The 6,524-nt window shown below is 38.5% G+C and overlaps 1 non-coding gene across 1 annotated transcript; it reads right to left on the bottom strand.

Annotated features, from left to right (window-relative positions):
• Positions 1-6,170: 6,170 nt before the first annotated feature.
• LOC128293545 (small nucleolar RNA R71) lies at positions 6,171-6,277 on the bottom strand. The gene has a single exon (XR_008283726.1). It is a non-coding gene; the product is annotated as a small nucleolar RNA R71 (small nucleolar RNA).
• Positions 6,278-6,524: the final 247 nt, after the last annotated feature.

Genomic DNA, 6,524 nt, shown 5'->3' with positions numbered 1-6,524 from the left:
CCTGTGAGGGTAACAAACTTATGACAATTTCATTGGACAAGCATTGATTGAGTAGCTTTCGTAATGGTATATAATACGGGGCAGCTTAGACACAATACTATAGTTGAATGAATTCGTGACTAAATGATTTTATAATTAATAGACGAAAATGTAACACCTCTCCCCCGTATCCTACGCTGGGATAGGGTTCGAGGCATTACCGGGGCTTTACACTTGAAACACACTATTTGGGTCGCAAATTTTTGTTCCAATTTAAAACCTGTCAACCATGAATATCTCATCCCTTATATAGGCCTTCAAGACCTATAACATACCTAAAGGCAATGCGAGACAAATTCGGGCACATTCCGTAAAGCTTAGGCTCCTTAAAAAAATTTTCCTTATCATAAAGTGTCACATGCCCGTGTAGATGCGCCGTGTGGACTCACACGCCCGTGTGACTTGGCGCACGCCAATGCCCTTCAGCTGTGGGCAACACTGACTTATCAACACAGTCGTGGCACACACCCGTGCTGTAACATCTTAAATTTGGGGCCTAGAAGAGTTGGGTTTTGAGTGCAGGATTGAATAGAAGAAAACCTGAATAATTAGGAAGTTTTAAATATTATCGTTTAGAAAAAAATTATTTTATTAAATTACCACTAGAAAATTTTTCTTGTATTTATTATTACGGATATTTTAAATTTTATGAAATTTTAATTAGTATTATGAGATAAAATTATTATTATTAGAAAAATATTCTTGTATGTATGTTTGAAAATTTTTATGAAAATTATTATTATTTCTTGTATTATTGATATTTGAAATTTTATTATTAGATATATTTATAAAATTATTATTATTATTGGAAAGGAAAAAAAATATTAGTTGTAGCATACGATTTTCGGGATTTTTTTGGGTTTTGTGATTTTAGTAAATCTTGAAATTTTCATGTTCTAAATATTGGAATTATGTTTAAATGTGTTAGTAGACCTTTAGAAGGCCCAAGACTAAGCTAAACACGGTAAAATATCAAGGTGGGATTTTTAAGTGAATAGGAGATTTGGTTAAGTGGGCTTTTAAGAAAAAGCTGCGTAAGTTATGACACAAATGAGCCTTTGGTAAAGTGGCTAAGTGACGCCACTAGGGAGCTATGAAGGTGGCGTGTAAGTCTTTGGGGAAGACACAGGTTCGATTCCTTTGTTGGCAAATAGGTGCATTTATTTTTTAGTGCAGGAGGGTAAGTGTTGGAGTTCGGTGGATTACGCTAGAGGAGAGTTGGATCGGTTTAACTGCTTGGATTAAGGAGTGATAAGGGAGAGATTTAAGGGATTGGGATGAGGCTAGGAGTTAGCCGAATGGGGAATTGAAGAGGGAAAATCGGCAGGGGGATTATGAGGGTAGTATTTCGGCACTTAGGGTATTGTTGGTGCCGTTTTCTTCTGCTTTTACACCTTAGGATTGCTCTTTTCTCTCTTTTTCCTCTCTAGCCAAAACTACCACCTCCCCTACTCTTCTTCTTCTATTTTTTCTTCTTCAAACTATTCATCATACCTACTATTCATCAATACTGCTGCCGAATCCATAAAAGCCGAAATCCTGTGATCACTACTTGTGCCGATTTCTTCAAAGCCAGGTTCTCCTGTATTCTTTTACTTTTATTAATTTACAAATTATCTTTTCTTAATCCTGGATTCCTGACCGCAATTCTACTTCAAGGTTGTAGCCCCGCATTATCATCTCCTTCATCACACAAAAGCCGAAAAACCATAGAATTGGGGGCTTATAGCCGAAACTTCAGAACTCCGGGAGTCGAGTTTTTACCATCGTTTGAAAGATAAATCGCACAGATTGCATGGAGATCAAAAGGAGTAAGGGTAAGTGTTCATCATCTCGAGATCTGGTTATATTTTACAAAGTTAGGAAAAGCCGAAGTCCCTAAAATATAGAGAGGCTGTCGAATTGGGCATGTGGCTCTAAAGGTTTTTAACTGACGTTTTCTGTCAATGATTAGTGTCTTCTTAAGTGTTGGATTAAAGGCGTGGGTTGTTGGAGCAATCGGATTCGGAGCTAGTTACCGTTTTTGGCAAAGAAGGTAAGGTTTCAAAGGTTTTTAGGGATATGGTTCGATCATAGATAAGTAAGTTTTGGGGGTTTAGTGATTATGGTTTGTAAATAAGAACTATGCTAATCAATTGTAGGACATCGGAAGTGATCTCGAGAGCAGTCCTCATGAATCGGTGTGTCTAGAACACCCTTTCTTAGTTCAATTCGGCAAAAGCCGAAATGCCGAAATTCCGGCATTTCATGGTCATGTAAGTATGTGAATGCTCTCAAGTCATAGAGTAATTGTTAGATCTGGCACCGCAAGGTGGTAAGCACGTTCGCGTGATGTTTTGGCGTATTTCGGAAAAAGGGGCTCGACGGGCCAAAACTGGGCCCAATGGGCTTACGGACCAATATGGGTAAGAGATGGGCAAATTAGCCTGTTAGGTAGATGGTGGAATCAAATTGCATAAAACTGATAAAAATTACTGAATTAGCTTGTGCAGTAGCGTAGATCACGAAATTACCCCTAAAGAGCAAAATTACCGAAATTACCCCTAAAGAGCAAAATTACCGATATACCCCTAGGGTTTTAAGTTGGCTGAACTGCTTGATTGATTACTACTGTATTTTGCATGATATGCATTTATTAATATCTGTTGCATGGGATTGGGGTATTAATGGAGGAAGTACTGAAAGTGGTTCATCCACGTACTGGAGGCTTTGCCTCAATCGATCGAATTTGAGTGACGTTCGCAATAAATGATGGTGTGGGTGGGTGGGTTGAGATATTCCCACATGGTGTGTAGGGTTGGTGCAGGCGGTGTAGCGGTTGGTGGGTTGAGTAGTCTCCCGGATGGGCTTGCATTCATTATTACTGTTGTTACTCATGTTCTTGAACCGGGCCTATGGGCCACATTTGTTATGTTAAAAGGGCTAAGGCCTTGCTATCAGATTCGAAAAGGGCTTGACCTCTTGTGTACTGTTATCTGAATAGGGCTTAGGCCCAATGGGCTCGAGCTGATTTGGGCTTTGGATGGGTTTCTGTATACACTGAGTTTTCCCAAACTCACCCCCTTCCTCTTCCATCCTTGCAGGTGAGCCCTAGAATTGGTGGACTTGGAGCTGGGCGGGATTCAGAGTGGCCATGAAGATTGATTGACGATTTTAAATAAGTTTAGCCTTTAATTTGGATTATTTTATTTTTATTATGCTTAAAGTTGTAATAAGGCCACTATTTTTAATTAATTTTATTTTGGGGATTATTAAACTGGCTAGCACTAGGGTTCGTTTTATAAAATCTACTTGTTTTTAAAAGATCACGATGACGCCGCAAAGTTTCCATAAAGTAAATGTTTTCCCAAGAAAAATAAATAATTTAAGCAAACGTTTTGCAACCTTAATCATTTTCTTAAGATGGTCATAATCAAACGGTTTTCTCAAAATTATACAAGATGTTAGAGTGTGGAAATGGCGGTGTGCATGTCTAAGATTGGATCCGAAGAGAGCTTGGTACTTAAGCAGTCCGACGGACTCACCTCCTCTTTTTCCTGGTTTCCTACCTGGTGCACAGCTTCCATTCACTTTAACCTTCTTTTAAAAGTATCTTTTACAACACCAACTCAGCTTTTCCAAACTAAGTGTTTTGAACGCACCAATGTGGCGCATCAGATCCGGTCATAACATCCAGGCCGGGTTTGGGGTGTTACACGTGCTGCCTACCCCTGGACGACACTGTCTTTTTAACACGACCATGGTGCACGCCCATGTGGCCAACCCATGTAAAACTCTGAGCTAAAATTTTAGGTGCAAGGGACACATAGCCATAGCACACGCCCATGGGAGTGAACCGTGTGTCATACATGGCCTACCCACATGCCCGTGTGTCCAACCATGTGACTTTAATAGGCTATTTTCTAAGCCTTTAGTCACCCCTTTCTACTACTTGTGCTTAGTGGTTACCAAATTCAAAGTAAAACACAATTATACACTTGTAAATAGTCTTAATAAAACTAGATGTATGGAAACCTCATATCATTGGTGATAAAACGTCATTTATACATATTTTTACCCAATGCTTAACGTATTTTATGGATGATTTTTCCTTAGAATTGGTGAATTTGATGCTCCTAATGCATTAATTTCATATTTTATACTTAGGCGAGCATAGGAGAGCGAAAGGAGCGAGAAACGAGCCAAAAATAAAGAAAATAGGCCAAAGTACGAAATCAACACGGCCTGGACTTCCTCACATGGGTAGACCACACGGCCGTGTCAATTTGGTAGAATCGAAGCACGACTCACACGGGTAGAACACACGCCCGTGCCATTCTAACAGGCTTAAACACATATTGAAGTAATCTCACATGGGCGTGTCCCTACCGAGCCCAAGTTGAGTGCAATTCAAAAAAGACTAATTTCGAGGGTTCTTAGGCATTCCAAAGCCTATAAATACACCCTAGAGGAGGATGAAAAGAGGAGGCACAAGGAGGAAGGAAGGAGTTACTCTGAGAAAGCCGATTGTTCCATCTCAGAAGCCAAATTCATCATCAAGACTAAAGATTTCCCTTCAATTTCCCTTCAATTTCCCTTCAGGAGTTTTGGGTTTTTCTTTATGTTTTGTATTCATTACTCTTTTGAGATGTTTTCCTTTTTAGTTATGAACTAAATCCCCTAAATACCTAAGAGGAATGAAACCTAAGACGAATCTTGTTATTATTTTCTGAATTGTATGATAAATATTTAACTTGTTCTTAATTATGTGTTCTTAATTCTTGTTTTGATATCCCAGCAAACTGATTCAAGATAAGCTCTTATTCAGAGGAGGAATAGACCCTGTCTAAGAGTACATTTTTCATAATTAAGCGGAGTTGACTGCGCGCCTAGAGATAGGGTGACAAGATTTTGCCGGATTAGGTTGAAACCTCATAGGGGGATCCATAGATCGAGTTAATGCAACCCTAGAGTGTTAATTAGAGAAAAGTCTTAATTATTCAATCTAGGGATTAGACGTTATTAGTCTTGAATAGGGATAATAACATAACTTAGGGATCTCTACGGAACAAGTTAAATGAATAAATCGTCCGATTCGGAGCCAGAATAACAAGTAAAGACTAGGTGGATTTTTCCTTAGGTATTGTCTTAATTCAATCGTTTTCCAAAAGTAATCCCCCAATTCTACTTTCAGTAAATTCTTAGTTTAGATAATTAGTTAGTTAAAACAAAACCCCTTTATTCTTAGGCTAGATAATAAAAAGACAGTCATTACTAGTACTTTTAGTTCCTTTGGCTTCGACAATCCAGTCTTGCTAAAACTATACTACTGTTCGATAGGTACACTTGCCTATATCGCGATAATAGTTAGTTTTAAGAACGATTAATTATAAATATTTAAAACCTATCACGAAATCATGCGATCAAGTTTTTGGCGCCGTTGCTGGGGAACTAAGATATTAGGAACGCTCAATTTTTATTACTCTAGCCATTTATTTCTCTTGCAATTTAATTTAATTTAATTTTTATTTTTAATTTTTAATTTACTTTTTCTTTCTTTTGGCAAGTTTTTATAGTTTATGACTAGAAGAAACCCGTCAGGACGACTACTTTTTGGCGAAGAAATCGATCGCACAGTTCACAGAAACCAAAGAGAAATAAGGTGAAGCTTAAGATACACAGAGAACGAGCAAGAGGATGATACTCAACCCCTGACCGAAGAGATGGCTGAAAACCAAGACAATCAGCTACCTCCTGCAATTGTGGTTAATCAAAACCCTGCTCCACGCACTATGTATGATTATGCTAAACCTTCTTTAACAGGAACTGAATCAAGCTTAGTTAGACCTGCTATAGCTGCAAATACTTTTGAACTGAAACCTAACACAATTCAAATGATACAACATTTTGTTCATTTTGATGGTTTGCAAGATGAAGATCCCAACGCTCACTTAGCAAAATTTTTGGAACTATGCAATACATTTAAAATCAATGGCGTTTCTGATGATGCCATACGTCTTCAGTTGTTTCCCTTTTCATTGAGGAACAAATCTAAACAGTGGTTGAACTCGTTACCACGAGGGTCAATCACTGCTTGGGAACAAATGACCAAAAAATTCCTATTAAAACATTTCCCGCCGGCTAAAATGGTCAAATTACGTAATGATATCTCTTTGTTTGTGCAGAGGGACTTAGAAGCTCTTTACGATGCATGGGAAAGATACAAGGACTTACTAAGAAGGTGCCCTCACCATGGGTTACCGCTTTGACTATAGGTTCAAACGTTCCATAATGGCCTGAATCCTTCGACTCGACAAATGGTTGACGTAGCTGCTGGCGGAACCATCAATAATAGAACACCTGAAGATGCTTATGAGTTTATATAGGAGATGTCACTAAATAACTATCAGTGGCAAGTAATGAGGACAAAGCCAACGAAAACAACCAGTGTTTATAACGTCGATTCAGTCACCATGTTCTCTAATCAGGTAGAACTCTTGAATAAG

Source organism: Gossypium arboreum, chromosome 5 (assembly GCF_025698485.1).
Source record: "Gossypium arboreum isolate Shixiya-1 chromosome 5, ASM2569848v2, whole genome shotgun sequence".
Lineage (NCBI taxonomy): Eukaryota > Viridiplantae > Streptophyta > Magnoliopsida > Malvales > Malvaceae > Gossypium > Gossypium arboreum.
Note: the sequence above shows the minus strand (reverse complement) of the source record. Positions and strands in the feature narration are given on the sequence as shown.